This window comes from Odontesthes bonariensis, chromosome 5 (genome assembly GCF_027942865.1).
Source record: "Odontesthes bonariensis isolate fOdoBon6 chromosome 5, fOdoBon6.hap1, whole genome shotgun sequence".
NCBI classification, from domain to species: domain Eukaryota; kingdom Metazoa; phylum Chordata; class Actinopteri; order Atheriniformes; family Atherinopsidae; genus Odontesthes; species Odontesthes bonariensis.
The window spans coordinates 35,061,710-35,079,085 of NC_134510.1; the positions used below are offsets into that span (position 1 = coordinate 35,061,710).

Here is a 17,376-nt window from a genome sequence, read left to right on the forward strand (position 1 = left end):
CGGAAGCAACCGTCGAAGGCATTGAATGAGTTAAAGGAAGTCTTGTATGTGTATTATAACGTTAAACAGTTTTCCTCTCAAAACTATAAACTGGAAGGTGGTGCCCTGCAAAGGTAAAATTTTGGATTTTTAATTCATTTCACATGTAGAGAACGCTACACTCTGGTCAAGAGTTGCTCTGGCGTGGTTGTGAGCTTCCTGTAGGGAGGCCCTGAGAGTCTCTGGGTATGGCACACCAGGCTTATCCATGCCGTCACTGGAAGGGTTTGTTGTAAGGTTGAGTGGAGTCCTCCCACCGTACTCCCAGGGCTTTTGGGGCGAGATGGGAACCATGAGGCCAGCTGGTCTCCTCTGGTTTAGTGAACTGACAGACCGAGCAGGACATTACAAACCGCTTGACATCTGCTGCCATCTTGGGCCAAAAAAAATCTGAACCGCAGCCTTGCTAATGTCTTTGAAAAACCGAGATGACCTGCAGTAGGGTGGTCATGATAATAGGAGAGCAAAGTGCCAGTGATTGATGTGGGAGCGTAAAGCTTCAATTCTTTCAGAGGATGCAAACCACATCTGGCTTTTGGGTCTGAGTAGAAAAGCAGACTGTCATGAACAACAAACGGGACGCTGTTTTTGTCTGAGTCACTATGCGGATTCGCCTCCAGATCTCTGAGAAGCTGGCCAATGTCTGGGCCTGGATCTGCTAAAAGCACGGGGGGCAAAGCGCGGAGGTCCAAACTGCCGATAACAGCGTACTCGGGCAACAGGTCCATGGGAGCGTCATCGGTCAGAGGCAGAGGGTTGCGAGATAGAGCATCTGGCACAGTGTTGCGAGCAGCAGGCTTATGCACAATTGAGAAGTGAAAGTCTTGGAGTCGTAGTGACCAGCGGGCTTGCCGGTCAGAGGGCTTTGGGTAGGATATGAGCCACCTGTAGTGGTCTGTGAAAATGGTTATGTGGAGGCCCTCTACGTAAGGTCTGAAATGCTCAAGAGCCCAAATTACAGCTAAACACTCTTTTTCTGGGGTGGGGTGGGATATGGCTTTTAGGCTTTGTGAAGAGAGTGACTTGCATAAGCCACAACAATCTCTCACCCGTCCAAGTCTTTCTGCATCAGTGCGGCCACCGAGCCCAAGGTCACAGGCGTCAGTGTGAATGAAAAAAGCTCTTGTGAAGTCAGGGAATCTTAAGACTGGTGCAGATGTGACGCACTCTTTCAAAGTTTTCGTGGATTCCCGACATTTGTCATCCCATCGGAAGACAGCATCTTTCCTTGTGAGTGCATGGAGGGGCTCTGCATGGCAAGCGTAGTTTGGGACAAACCGCCAGTAGTATCCAGTCAGTCCGAGGAACTATCAAACATGTTTTACGGTGGAAGGGGCCTGGAACCCTGTCACTGCCAGTCTCTGTGACGCCTACAGCTTGTGCAAAATGCTGCTGCTCGGCTTTTAACGGGTACAAAGAGACGGGAACATATAACCCCAGTTCTGGCCACTCTGCACTGTCCGCTTCAGAATTGATTTTAAGAGCCTGATGTTTGTTTTTAAAATTTTGAACGGTTTGGCCCCTCAGTTTTTTTTTATCTGAACTCATACATGTTCAAAGACCAATCAGAGCAACAAATGTTGTCTTTGTGTGTCAATTGTTTTTATCTTTTGCTGAAATTGTTTGTTAAATTTATCTGTTGGATTTTATTGCTATTTGTAGCGTAGTCACAGCCACTGCGGGTTCCTCCAGCTGGGAAAGTACGACTGAGATCGTTGGTTAAGTTGTAATACTTTATTTTTATTCACTCTTTCAGTGATCCTTTCAGCTCGGCTTCCCTCCTGCGCTTCCTGCGCTGTCTGCCGGCTTGTTCTCCTCCTCTTCCCTGGTTCCAGCACGCTACTGTGTTTATAAAGGAGAGTGATTAGACAAGTGGATGCTGGTGTACTAATCACTCACCTGGTGCTGCTCCCCTGAGCTCTCTCCACACCTCTCTCCTGCAGCTGATGCACCACGCCCCCTCCACACTATTTATTTATGTAAAGCACTTTGGTCAACCCAGGTTGTTATAAGGTGCTCTATAAATAAATGCAGGGCTCTAAAGTCTCACGCAATGAGCGTGAGACACACGCATTTCAACAAGTTCACACGCTCACACGCCACACATGCCATTTCTCACGCTGAGAAATGATCAAATTCGTCGCACAGAAATTCTAATGGCCTATACTATAAACGAGTCAATGGTAGGTTACTGTGCGCTCGTACAGCAGAACTATAGCTCTGGTACAGTCTTGATTTAGCAACCCATCGGCAAATCACAAAATAGAATTTCTCAGCCAATCAGAAAACAGAATTTCTTGTTGCCGGGCGAGGTCTGAAATAGCTTTCAGCTGCAAGCACGTGTGCAGAAGTTGTAGACGAGCTGGAAGTGGAAGAGAACCGTCAGGATCATCAGCAGGTCATATCTTCATTTATTTGAATCTTTTATTAGTTACTATAGTTTTCCTACTCTTTGTAAAAGACCAATACCTGCCGATTAAAGTGTTCGTTGGAGTAGTAGACCTAAATATTCAGCACACACCCTTTGACATGAGCAACTTAATGAAAAATGAAAAATATGTAGGAGTGTAATTAGGCTTCCGTGGTTCATTTTTTTCCAAGGTGACTGGTATGAGCAGATTCCCAAGGCTTTCTACAATTGCCAGTATTACAATTGTAGTATTACAACTGGTATTAGTTCTGCCACACTGAAATGCTGATGCAGAGAGGGTTTTTTCCATGGTGGGGCTCAATAAAACCAAGACCAGGAACACGTTGGCTCTGAATGGAACTCTGTCATCCATCATGACTGTGAAAATGGCTGACATTGAGCCACAGTGCTTTAAATGGGAACCCCCAATATCAGTCATCAAGCATCAAAATTAAACACTTACAACAACCCTCATAAATTTTTTTTGTTTGTTAAGACTTTGCATACCTAAAACAATTTATTTTAAAATATAGCAGAAACCCCCCTGCGCACACGGCCCGTCCCCTGCCCCGCCCGAATCTCACTCCAAGCAAACTTGAAAACTTGAGAGCCCTGTAAACGTGACCTTGGTTTCGGGCCATCTGCATCCACGGTTGTGTTGTGTGTGCTTGCTGCTGCTGTTGTTGCTGTTTGTGCTTTCTTTTTTCTTTGTTGTTGTTGTTTTGTTTTTTTACTCTGTTTGTCTGCTGACAGGTGCTCATGGTGGTTGCCCGCCTGGATTCCCTACGGAGGCCACAGGATTTCTTCTGTTTGGTTTCTTGTGACATGAACCACCTAATTTGCAATGATAATTATACCACAAGACATTTTACTCTGTGCTGTGTGTTCAACCCAGTCTCAAAGCTATTGGTTTGTGTTCAGACACAATTTTCAATGTTTTTATCTTCTACGGGACACAATAACTTGATAGAGGAATGCAGTGTCATATCATTTTGTATAATAGTCACGAAACCACTGATGCGTTACATTTAACAGGCAACAAGGTCCACATTTGGAGGTCGGACAGACTGAACTACCGGAGCTACCGACACACTGTCCAGCAGGAGAGCCATGTTCAATTACCGTCCTATTTTGTTGTTTTACACATTTCAAACTACTTGGTTAACCTTCTCCATTAGAAATACATGGTTACATATAATATAATAATTGTACTTCATCAAAATATCCTTTTCTTTGATTTCTGCCTGACGAGTCCTGCTCCCTCTGCTTTTTTTTTATGTACATATATTTAACAATCTAATAAAACATTAGATTGTATATGTAAATGTACAATATGAATATATGTATATATTTAACATATATTGTTAAATATATGTTTGTACCTACTGTTGAATGAAGGCTATTACTGCTCAAACTACCCTTAAAGAGAAAGAGAGCTTTTGACGTCAATCTTTGCATATGAAAATAGTGGTAGGAGGAGTAAGCTCCTACTGTGCGTCTATTTTCATATGTTTTTCATATTGAAATTGTGGTTTTGTCGGAGCAAAGGAAGAATGAAGCAGAGATTTAAACTAAAGTTTTTTAAATCTATTTCTTTGATACCAACATACATGAATGCCCTCAGAGTTTTGTCTCTGTGAAGCCTTATCTTCACAAATAATTTTTTTTCATGCCACCCCAGTGATCTATTTCAGTAGGATGAGTGGTTTATGTGTCCAACACATTTAGTTTATTTTGCCATTGTGGTGTGACTCAGCAGTTATAATCCAGGAGAATTATATTTGATGCGATACGTTATTACAGTGTCTGTTTTAATGCAAACCTTAGTCATGTTGTTGATAATATCTAAATCATAACCATGTAGGTGGTAATGTGTCAAACCACATCTTAAAATGCAGGCAAACTTAAAGGGGAATTCCTGTATTTTCAACATTAAGCCTCTTTTCTGAGTCGTCTGCAATGTTTTAGAACCCCCCTCACCGCTTTTTTGATGTTTACTGCTATCTCTGGTATTTGCCTAATTTTGATTCTTTTCAACCTGCTTCAGAACGGCTAGTCATGTGCATGTCTTAAAAGGTCCGTAAAAGCACAATAAATAATGCAATACACCTAGCAGCATTTCTGGTGCGAGAGAACTACAAACATGTCCGCTATCGACGAACATCCAGTCTTCAATACAACTCAATGGGATTTACAATATGTCAAATAAAACACGACAGAAGCAACTTTTCGCTACGAAATTTGATATGGATTACCAGTGCACACCAGTAACCACTCCGGTGAGTTGATGATATTGAAAACGGACGTTTATTGTGCTTTTACGGACCTTTTAAGACATGCACATGACTAGCCGTTCTGAAGCAGGTTGAGAAGAATCAAAATTAGGCAAATACCAGAGACAGCAGTAAACATCAAAAAAGCGGTGAGGGGGGTTCTAAAACATTGCAGACGACTCAGAAAAGAGGCTTAATGTTGAAAATACAGGAATTCCCCTTTAATTAAGCCAAGTACAAATTCAAAAAGTAATTCAAACTTGTACATTTAATGCACAGATGCAATGTTCAAAAGATTAATAAAAGTTTTAAGGATGCTCCAATCAGAACTTTAAGGGTTAATCACAGATCTGTAGCTGCTGAAGAAAAGAACTGATTGATGGCCAGAGGATGGAATGGCCTTCCTGCAGTCCTGACCTCAACCCAGTTATACATGAACAAATCAATCTATCGATCTATATGTGTGGATCGATACATATATATAAAGGCATATGGTCAGAGGTTTGAAATGAAAGGTAAGGGATTTTTTTAATACCTAAAATGGTGAATCGAAATTAAAAATTCTTCTCTTGGTCCTGAAATGACTTTTTTCCTCACTGTAGTCAGTTTGACAGAGACTGTATTGCTCTCTAAGCAGTGGAAGGACAGCCCACAAAAAAGACTTGACTTGAAGGAAAACTTTGCATATGAAAATTACACCAAGAACTGTTTATACAGTAACACGTCTAACTTCACATATATACCAGTTCAATTCATACCGGACTTCAGAACCTCCGGCCGTTGAACTCAGACTTGTAAGTAACTTTAATATTTCCAATGTACTTGTCAGATGAATAGAGTATCAAACCTTTACAATGTGACCAAAAGAGTAAGTAAATAATGACAGGATAAATCTTAAATGTAAACTCTGATGTGTGAAATTTATGAATAATATCAAATGAAAGTGAGCTGGGAGAGGCTGACAGCTTCACATCGAGCTAATTTTTAAATCATACAGTCAACTTTTAGTTAAGTTTCATTTGGTAAAAATCTTTTTTCTCGATGAAAAAATCAAAACCTTTGATGGTTTATAGCTGTGAACAAGTACAGACTAAGTTAGTTACTGAGTTTACATATAAATTTGACCATCAGTCAACAGGAAACTAATCAGGCAATACACAAACAATCATTAATATCTTTTGGGCTCATCGTCGTAAAGAACCACAAACTTTCTTTCGTTGCAATCTGTTTTTTCTTGATTATTTTGTTTGTTTTAATGATTGTAAGCTGGATAAATTTGAGCGTACATCATTTTGGATTATTCCAGTTTTACACCAGTAGAGATCTCACTCAGGCAGAACAAACCAAGAGTCAACAAGTATTTATTTGTTAATATTTGCAAATAAATAGTCATGCAGAAGCTTTACAGCTGGTTTTGTGTCACATTATCTTCTTGTTTGCAGTAAACATCAAAATGGATGGGTTCATGATGATGATGACTGCTCTGTTCTTTGGTAAGAGCATTAATGTTTCAGCATTATCGAGGAAATAAATGAGTGTTTCTCTTTTTTTAATCATACCATATTGACAGGTGATGACAGAAGACAGTTTTCTTCTATTGAAACAGAAAAAGGGGATAAAATCTAACAGTAGTTTACCAGTAAACAGTAACTGACTTTGTTAATTAAACAAAACACTGTTTATACCAACATTTTCTGCCCTGTAGTACAAATTTAGTTTAATTTGTTTAAATGATTCAATAAACACTAACTACATCCTCCATCTATCTGTAGGACTTGACCTCAGCTGCTGCTCACATTACCCCGCGCGTCATTACCACTATGTTAACTTACAAATGAATTGGGCCGACGCTCAACAGTACTGCAGAGACAAATACACCGACTTGGCCACCTTCGAAAGCATGGATGATATAAGCAGGCTGAAAGCTGATTTCTCTTATTCCTTTGCGTGGATCGGACTCTGGGATGACCCCAAGTCCTGGAAAACTTCCATGGGCAATGACACCAACTCTTGGAGATGGTCAACCACCGGGGAAACCAACAAAACCGGTTTCCAGATGTGGGATTCTGGTCAACCAGATTACTATTTGAGAGTGGAAACGTGTGGAGTGATGAACACCGCAGGACTATGGTTTGATACGGATTGTTCCCAGACCAGAGACTTTATTTGCTACAATGGTAAGTCATGTTTTATAGATTTAATCAAATGATTTTTAAAAGATTTTTTAATAAATAGTAATAAAAGGTGTCTCCTCCGGTGGAGCAATGCTTCTCTTTATGCCTCTTACTATGGAAGACCCTGAGTGCCAAGTATATAAAACTTTACGCACGTCTTACTAACTATAACTATAATAGATTCTATTTAAATGAGAAAACATATACATTCATATGATGCACGTTCAATTTTCAGGAGATTTTAAGAAAAACCTGTCTTCAGTCCTGAATAATTAAACAGTCTGAAATACAGTTAAACTGATACAAAACTTAAACTTGTCAATCTCTGCAAAATAATCTTGGAACATTCTTATTGTTGAGTTCAAAAATACCAAAATTCAGCCAACTGGAGAACAATGGGCCTCATGCAAGAACATTTTTGAATTTTTATTCTAAATTTCTCTTATTTTTTTCATACGAACACTCCATGTCAGACTCAACAAACGCTCTTAACTTGGGAAAAAGTGTGTAAACGACCTGCGTAAACGATGAATTCCACCCGTGCGTATTTAAGTGCACGTGGATGAGGATAGTAAATTTGCATACTCCACGCCCATCATAATACCATATAAGGCTGTGCTTCCTCTCTCCTGTGCTAGGAAGTGTTGAGTGTTGAGTCATGAGAATGGCATCAAGGTGCGAAAAGAACAACTTTAGGGGCTCTGAGACTGAAGTTCTGCTTTCAGAGATCAAAAATGGAAAATCTGTCATTTTTAGCGGTGTCAGCAGTGGAATTACGGAACCTGTTAAAGCGGAGAAATGGGAAGTAGTTACGAGTGCTGTTAATTCCGTGTCACCTGTAGATCGTAATGTCACCAAAATAAAGAAGAAATGGTTTGATATGAAATTGGCTTAAAAAAAACGTCTCGCCATGACCGCTCGATGACTGCAACTAAAGCCGTGCAATCAGTTGTTGCCTCATCATGATGGCTCTTTGATGGGACGGTCCATGAGGGGGGTCTTCTGGCACCACACCTTCTGGTCTGCCTGGGCTAGTTCAGGTAGTGGGAGACCCTCGTTCATGGCAATATTGTGCAAAATGCAGCTTATGGGTGCTTTTATGTGTATATGTGTGCAGTCTTTTACTCCGATTATGTTTGGAAGTCCGGTCATGGCATGAAAGTCCCTCTTAATTTGTACTTGTTGGACAGCAGTGTATGGGAATTGGATGTACCATGGGTTATAAACTGATGATAGTTTTGATGACCAAGGGGAGCGCACGACTCCAATCTGCCTCTGAAAGGTTCCTGTGGCCAAAAATCCAAAGGTGGTGAGGACCTGGACGTGTGGTGGAATTGGGTTTGATGGGCGTGTTTCTCTCTGGAGTTGTGGCTCTAGCAAGCTGCATATTTGCAGCAGCACAGTCCTTGGCAGTCTTAATCGCGATATCAGCCATTTGTCTGTCTCTGCAAGGACATCGACACGGTCTCTTCAAGAGCCTGAGTCTCATCCAAAAGCATCAAGTCAGCCGCTGGTTACACTTCCCATTGACCTTGTTATATACAGAGTCAAATTAACATCATTAGTTTATAATTTAAGTCAAACAGAATAATGTCAGCATGATTATGGGGTATAATGTATTTATTTATGTTTGCTTCAAAGTAATTAAAGGGACACTATGTAATAAATTAAGTCATTTATTAGCTCAAATCAACATATTCATTTATAAGTTAGTCCTCATTGGTGTAAAATGATCTCTGTCAAAAATCTCATTTATCCTCCTGAGTGAAGAATAACTAGTCTGTATCTACATAGAGCAGGTAAGCTCTATGGAGGCTGCCATGTCCTTCCGGTCTATGAAAAACGACGAAGGGCCGAGAGGGACATAAAGCACTTCGAATCGCGATTTCCCCACCAGGCCTACAAGCGGAAATGACGTCATTGTGACGTCATTTCCGCCAAATGGCTTGTTACAGCCGCTAATGCTAAATAGATTTTATTCCTTGGCACATATGTCTTTGTGTTCATTAGCTTTCTTTTTGTAAGTGCATCATCTTCTTCTTTTTATTATTATTCCTATGCTCCCCCTGGCTATCTTCTTTTTGGCGTTATGCTCACATTTGTAAACTGTTATTTTGTTGATTTACTAATAAAGTTTAAAAAAAAAAAATGCTAAATAGATTTTATCTCGTAAATGATCCCACTAATAATGCATTGATTGTTACCAAACTTCTGCCGTAGTATACATAGGCTCTTAACTCACAAAACGAGGCATTAGAAAGTTTGTAAGTTTAGCGGGAGTTTATTTACCGCTGCTAATGCTCCTATTGCTAACGCTGCTAATGCTAACGCTGCGTCGACGTCACTTCCGGTAACTCCCGGAATATGACTAATTGCATTGCTTGCACACCAAAGGAGATGTTATGTTATCTGACATGTTTTCTGTCATGTTATCTGTCATCTGTATTCATAGTGTTGTTGTATGTGTGTTATGTAATCCTTTGTACTGTGTGTCTTGATTTCTTTTCGTTTGTATGGACCTTGAGTCTGAAGCTATAGCTTCTTGAATCTTGACACATTCCGCTTGCCGTAGTTCAAGAAGTTGCAGCGCACATTTGAAAACGTGAGGCGCTAGAGAGCAAATTCATTTGACTTTGCAAAATAAAATTGCACCACTAGATGGGGGAAGAAACTACATAATGTCCCTTTAAATATACAATCTTTTGACCTTTAGTCAAGCAAACTTGATTGGAATAACAGCGGACTATTTTACGAAACTCCTACGACAGGTCTGGATCACTCGTAAATTCCGTTCGTACCTGAAAGAAAACGTAAAATGTGAAAAAATTGGTGAATGCGCAAATTCTTTAAAATCACTCATACGCACATCTTGAGAACAAATCTGTTCGTATGAACGGTTGTTGCATGAGGCCCTTTAAGTGAAGAATGCAATGCACCACTGAGAGAACGTTGGAGTCTTTAGTTATCTAAATGTAGAGGGAGCTGCTAATTCATGACCTTGTGTAAACGTCCTCTAAATTATAATTCAAGGCTCAACAAGCTACCCTTAGGAGAACCACAAGCTAGCAGGTTTCCAGTAAATAGTTCTTGTTGGCTTCTATCTAAGCACTTGGGAACAGCTGAGCAGTTGTTATCAATATCATCATCATTGTGCAAAAACAAACTGAAATGCAGCACAAGAGGAATAATTGAACTTCCACTGGTTTATTTTCTGTTGCAGTTACAAAGCAAAACAAGAAAAACTATGTGTACATCTTACATTGGAAAACATGGAAGTCTGCTCAAGAGTACTGCAGGAAACACTACACGGACTTAGCAATGATTGAAAATGAGGAAGAAAACGCTGAGGCTTTCAGGACAAAACCATCTGGAACTACAACTTGGATCGGTCTGTACAGAGTTCCATGGACTTGGTCCGACAAGAGCAAAAGCTCCTTCACCAACTGGGACCCTAATGACTACAGGAACTATGGTGGTAATCAACACTGTGTGTTAGAACATAATTCGCATCAGTGGCATGATGAGTTCTGTAGTTCCAAGTATCCATTCATCTGCCATCAAGGTGCTTATTCATTACGTTATAAAGATATTAATTTTTTTCAGTTAAAATGTGTCCCATTATTTCTGACTCAGTGTTTATGTTCAGTTTCAAGGATGACCTCCACTTTCAAGATAACGACTGAGACTGATGCTGACCTGACTGATCCAGCTATTTACAGCCAGGTCCTCCAGCAGGTAAAACTTTCTGTCCCCGTTTTTATTTCAGTGTAAATTATGGTTATGTCGGTGACTGCTTATTTAATTCCTCCTCAGATGAACGACTTGCTGACACGTCAGGGATTGACTGACTTCAAACTGCGATGGAAGAGTCCACCCAAAAAAACTGAAAAAAAAGACTGAGAGGAATTCACAAAACTCAGTGATTTAAATCAGGGAACAATCATGCACTCAACTGTTCTTAATGCCGTTTTGATTGTCTCTCTTCACTGTGGTGAACTGTACTTAAGCTTTTATGTAGTTTGACTTGAGTGGTATTTGATTTATAACCAAATCACATACGCATATATATTTGTTCGGATAGGGATTTTCACTGGTACAACTTAAAACTGAATGCCATTAGATTTTAGTCCCGGGTGATGTGGTAAAAGCCATGGTTACCTTGGCAGCAGCAAGTTTTATTAAGCATCTTATTCAATTATTAGGTCAGTCCAATTAAACATAAGAAGGAATTTAGAAACGTATGCAGATCAGAAGTTTCTTTTTCTTTCTTTTGCACGAATATAAGTGACAGATTGAACCAAAGTGGCACTTTTACCAACAACTAATCATATGATATGCATTTTCAACAGAGCTTCGTAAAATACGGGCCATGATTTCTGTGCTTGTTAGTTGTTTTATTCTTTTTAATAATTACTTAAGTTCAATTCATATTTTTAAACACTGTTCAACTTTGATGTGTTTTTATTTACTGAGTGATTTGAGTTTTTTTTTACTGTCATCAGCAGATAAGATAACCTGGAACATGTTTTAAGATGAATAAAGATAATCTGAATAATTATGAGCTTGTTTTCTGAAATAGAAAAAAAGATAGAAAAAAATAGATTTCCCTGGTATTGGGAGGGACCTCTGATGGGGGTTTGGTGTTTCTCGGACTCGTGGGGCCCGGGTACGGCACTCGACCTGTGTCTGGTTGGCAGGGACTTGGCAGGGCCGGTGGGCTGTCGCCCCTGATTCCTGGGAGGCCTCTTGTGGTCATGGAGGTTCTGTCCTGGGGCATCCTCAGCAGTCTTTTGGCTGGATGCATGGTTGTCCCTGGGGTGGGCTTCCCGGGTTCTGTGCTCCGTGGGAGCTGCTGGTGGCCTGGGTCTTGGGGTCCTCACTGCCTGCTTCTGATTGCTCGGGGGGAGGGCGGTGGCCTTAATTTTATTTTATTTATTTATCTAATTTTTATTTAACCTTTCTTTAACCAGGAAATGGTCCCATTGAGTTACAATAACTCTTCTTCCAGGGAGTCCTGGCCAAGAAGGCGGCTTAAAAAAGTTAAATTACAATAAAACACAAGAGACTAGACAAAACCACTACTACATCACATCTAAACAGAAGTAAACATATTAAAAACTGAGTATACACTGACACTAAAAAACAGACAGCGAACAAGGTATGAAATTAAAAACAATTGCAGTGGTCAGTTAATGATAATTTTAAAAGGTCTTTAAAAGAATTTATGGATGGAAAAACTTCAAGATTTAGAGTAGCTTGAAGTTCATTCCAAGCTTTTGGTGCATATGATGAAAAGGCTGTTTTCCCAAGTTCAGTTCTTGTAAGTGGAATATGTAAAAGTATTTTTTCTGATGACCTCGTCCTGTAAACACTATTTTGAAAAGAAAACAAATTAAAAATGTACAAAGGTAGTTTACCCATTAGGGCTTTAGGAACAAAAGTCAGCCGAGGGTTTTTCTTCGAATGGAGAGAGAAGACCATTGTACAGTTTTATAAAGAGTGCAGTGATGACACCTGGCTGTAGCACCTGTGATGAAACGTAAGGCTGAGTGGTACAACACATCCAGTTTTTTAAGAAAGAATAACCTGGAGTGCATATACAGTATATCCCCATAATCAAGCACTGACAGGAATGTGCTCTGAACTAACCTTTTCCTTGCAGCATAAGGAAAGCACTTCCTCATTCTAAAGAAAAACCCCAACTTTGTTCCAAGTTTCTTCCAGAGGCTCTCTTTATGGACACCGAGAGACATCTTATCATCCAACCAGATCCCTAAATACTTGTAAGACGATACTCTTTCTATTTCAGTGCCATCTAGTGTTGACACACCAATGTTAGGTGAAGAGTGTGATTGTGTAAAAGACATAATTTTTGTTTTTTTAGCATTCAGTACCAACTTTAAGTCAATAAGAAATGTTTGTACATGATTAAAAGCAGACTGCAATTGTGTAAATGCAGCATTCACTGATGAAGCTGTGGTGTACAAAATAGTGTTGCCTGCATAAAGATGCACTTTTGCTTCCTTCAGGTCCCTACCCAAGTCATTTATATAAATAGAAAATAAAATTGGGCCCAAAACCGACCCTTGTGGGACCCCCTTTCTAACTTCTAATGATGTTGAGGTACAGTTATCAATAACAGTACACTGTGTTCTACCACTGAGGTAGCTTGAAAACCACCTTAATACAGTACCACTAAAACCTATACTTTGTAATCGCTTCAAAGAAGATCATGGTCCACCGTATCAAACGCTATAGAAAGATCAATGAATATTGCAGCACAGGACTTCTTATTATCCAAGGCATTTAAAATATAATTTGTGACTACAGTTACAGCTGTGACTGTGCTATGGCCTTGTCGGAAGCCAGACTGCATTGGGTTTAAAATGGAGTTCTCGGTTAGAAATTGTTTAAGTTGCTCATTTATAAGAGATTCAAAGAGTTTGGCCAGCACTGATAATTTAGAGATTGGGCGATAGTTGTCCAAAATATAAGGGTCTCCATTTTTCAAAAGTGGGAGGACAAAAGCAGACTTCCAAGATTTAGGAATAGAACCACTGTATAAACTAACATTGAAAATGGAGGCAATAGGGTCAGCAATCGAGTTCGCAGCAGTCTTAAGGAAGTAAGGCTCGATCTGGTCAGGGCCAGCAGACTTTTTACAGTCTAGTCCTCGCAAAGCCCTCTGAACTTCATAGGCAGAAACAGAACGGAAATTAAAACTATTTAGACTATTATTTGGATCTGGAACAGTCGTTATACTTTTAGTAAAATTGGTTGGGAGAGTTGACAATTCCAGCACTAATAAAGTGCATGTTAAAAGTATCTACCATATTTTGTTTATCCCTAATTTCTCCCTGGCTAGTTACAATATATTCAGGGATAGTGGGAGGTGGCACATCACCTGATGGTGATTTAATTGCTTTCCAGAATTTCTTAGGGTCATTGAGATTTTCTTTTATTAGATTAAGGTAATGCTCATTTTTTGTACTTTTTATTAATCTTGTACATTTATTTCTTAATACCCTGTAGTTCAACCAGCATGCATCACTATTATTTTTTTTTGCTTTTACCCATGCCTCATTACGTTCTCTAATGGCAGTCGCAATACAATCATTAAACCAGGGATTGTCCCTGTCCCTCACTCTATATCTTCTAAAAGGGGCGTGTTTATCAATGATGGCTAAGAAAGTTTTCTTAAAAATATAGCTGCAAGCAGCGATATGGGGGCCTAGCAGAATGGCACAATAAGCAAGGCTTGGGCTGCTCAGGAAGGGGTCATGAGTCCATGCACCAAGTTTGGCATTGATACATCAATGCATCGCAGAGATACGGCCAAATGTCCCGTTTGATGAGCAAAAATGCATTTTTGCTACATATAGCGCCACCTATAGGCCGAACGTCACCAAACTTCTTGGGCCTCTTACCGTCATAGTCTTGAGTCTGTGTTATAAGTTTGACGTCAAAACATCAAATGGTTGCCAAGATATGGCCTCACTTCCGGTTTGGCGGCGTCAACCTCGAGTTTGATTGGCTTTTATGGAAAATCAGAAGCCTAATTAAAAATTACACTCTATAACTTTTGTGCGGCTTGGTCTGAAGATTCTATGTGCCAAGTTTCGTGACGATTGGACAATCTGTGTGACCTGAAATGCTTTTTTAAGTTTTTTGATAAAATTCAAAATGGCGGAAAATCTAGGCATACTCAAATTGGACGTCATAGTGTGCGTTGGACTCGTCATGATCCAAGGATTCCAATGATGTCTCATTTGTGAAATTTAGACCAAGTAGTCATAAGTTGTTAGGCTGAATGCACTTTGAACTTTGACGTGTTGGTGGCGCTAGAGAGTAAGCTCTTTGGGCTTGAAAATTCTTGACTTTGTGATTGGCACTTGGCTAATTACGTGTGCCAAATTTCACAACTTTTTACCATAGCGTTCATGGGGCTGCCATCATGGGCGTCAGTTTGATTTCAGAAGTGCTGGGGACAATTACTAGAAACCTGAATAAGGTTTGAAAAGTGCTGGGGACAATTACAAGCTAGGCCCATTACTTCCGAATTGAGGTTTCATGATAAATAATAGGCATTGCATTAGATGATGCGTATTGACGCGATATTGTCCCCATATTAAAAGTTAAAAGCCATCTGCGCGGTCTTGTTTAGGCCGTCGGAAACATCCTGTTCGGTTATTACACAGCCCTTGACACACCAACAAATCTCAGACAAACCTCTACCAAGCAAGAGCGCATCAGGAGACGTAGCCTGGCTACAAACAGCCCTTGCCCTGACAAAGTTTTCAAACATTGCCAGGCTATGAAACGACGGGCAAGAGTGAACGAGCAGCAACCCCTTTGTGAAATAAGTTTTCATTCATTGTCTATCTCGCCTGATATGCATCATAAACACTGACGAATCTTCACCTGCAACACCAGCGACGTCTTTCATCGCTCGTTCCACTGTAACAGACTGCAGACCGCAAGCACAGTGTGTGGGAGCCAGTGACGGACTGGGGTAAAAAAAACGGCCCTGGCATTTTGCAACCACAAGCGGCCCCGTAGACCAGCATTTGCCAAAAGCCGCCCCCCCCCCCCACCACACACACACACACACACTTCACCACATGACGCATACTGTAAGCATTTATTGACGCGCAATGTCATACTACATAAATAGGCAAAGAAGATGGAATGATGCGGCGATTCGCAGTAGTAATTACTTGCAACACACAGACATATAGAAAAATGGTGACGCGCACCTTCAATAGAAACATTGGTGACAGCGCACCACATCCACATCTAAACTCAAGTTTCAGAAACCGAAATTAAGCTTCAAACTAGAAAAAACAGGCACCGGGCATCAAACTTGCCTGCACGCACGCACAGACAGACAGACAGACACACACACACACTCGTCCACTTGTTTTTTATGTCCACTTCGCTCCTGTACCCTGTGTTTATATCCAAAAGTCCCTTCTTTAGATCGCTGTCCACTCGAGAGAGACCCAGCTAATACTTCATGACAAGACAGTTATGGTAGTCCAACTTCTATGCTAACCAGCCCAGATCTAAATACAAAGCAACATGGAGATACTGTAAAATTGTCAGCTAGACAAGCCGTTAAATCGAGAACCCATTACCAAGTCATGAAGATAGGAATAATAACAACTACAACAGCCCTGCCATAGATTACCAGGCAGTTACCACCATGCGCGTCGAGAGACCTGGTCATTCGGGGCTTCAGCCCCGAATCTCCGGGCTTCAGCCCCGAATCTCTCTGGACTGACATAAAGAAAAATATGTATAATAATAATAAGAAGAAGAACGAAGAAGAAGAAAAAGAAGGAGAGCTCCGTCACGGGACCACACTTTGAGCGGTGATAGACTACCGCGGCGCTGCTGTCATCATGCAACTTTGTAACCAGCTCAGACCGCAGGATTCTGACATGCCCAAATATGGACATGTGTTGATTCATTTTGTCGCGAAAATAACAAATAAAGGTTTCCCATCATGCAGAAGGGGTTTATTCTACATTGGTTTGCCATTTTGTCTGAGGGTGACATTGAAAGTAATAGCCTAAGATGGACATCAGGAATTTTTTCAGGGGAAAGGGGGCAGAGAGACAAGTGGAGGCTGAGAGCGTTACCTGCTCTGAGGAGGAGTGAGTGGGGTGGGGGCGGCGGGGGCGGGGGCAGCGCCAGCGCCAGCGCCAGACCAGCGATTTCTTCTCCTGCCTGGGGTTGAACGGAGGTTGATTTTACTCTATATCGCCACCTCCTGGCCAGAAAAACTGCCGGTCCGGCGCTATCAGTTAGCCTGCTAATTCTGCAGTAAAACTCAGCTATGCTGCGTATAAACTTTGGTTAGGACATGCCAGTAGGATTATTTCTGCACACTCTTATGGTATGTATAGGTCTTTTTTGTATGCAATACACTTCAAAATGACATAAAAATCGCACATTGTGCCTTTAATAGGAGGGTTTCACTTGACGTCACTTCCGTATTTTTCTACCCAGGTGGTGGGCAACCTGAGCTGGAGCCCATTGAAAACACTGTGTTTTGTCTGCCACTTTTTGCCCAAAATACCTCAGTTTTGTGCCGTTTTTGGATGTAGCAATCGGTCTAACCGAGAGAAGGGAAAGGGTTACTATCGGGTACCGAAGGTAATCGCCCATAGAGGTGGGAAATGGAAAAAAAACTCACAGAACAACGCCGCAAAAAGTGGATAGTTAACCTACGTTTACAGACTGGAGGAGCTGAATTTGCAAATGCTCATGTCTGCGGTGACCACTTTTCAAAGGTATGTGGGAAATCTAACAGTTTTGTAGTAGTGCAGTAAAGTATTATGTTGCTAAATGCCAATCAACAGTAATGTAATACGGGCTACGTTTGGGCTTTGTTTTGAAGGCTGCCCCAGCGCGTTGTTAGCTACTGTAGGTGGACTGGGCTCCGACGGTCAAGCTGGGTTACCAAAACACAGAG

General features: G+C 40.9%; 2 long non-coding RNA genes across 2 annotated transcripts in view; both read left to right on the top strand.

Annotated features, from left to right (window-relative positions):
* The first annotated feature begins 5,476 nt into the window (after positions 1-5,476).
* Positions 5,477-17,376, top strand: part of LOC142380883 (uncharacterized) — a 34,235-nt gene continuing 22,335 nt past the window's right edge. Inside the window, exons 1-2 of the long non-coding RNA XR_012769882.1 lie at positions 5,477-5,516; positions 6,165-6,215. This is a non-coding gene — a long non-coding RNA (uncharacterized LOC142380883). The remainder of the gene's footprint in view (positions 5,517-6,164; positions 6,216-17,376) is intronic.
* LOC142380882 (uncharacterized) lies at positions 10,407-10,826 on the top strand. Its single transcript, XR_012769881.1, has 3 exons — positions 10,407-10,458; positions 10,543-10,631; positions 10,710-10,826. It is a non-coding gene; the product is annotated as an uncharacterized LOC142380882 (long non-coding RNA).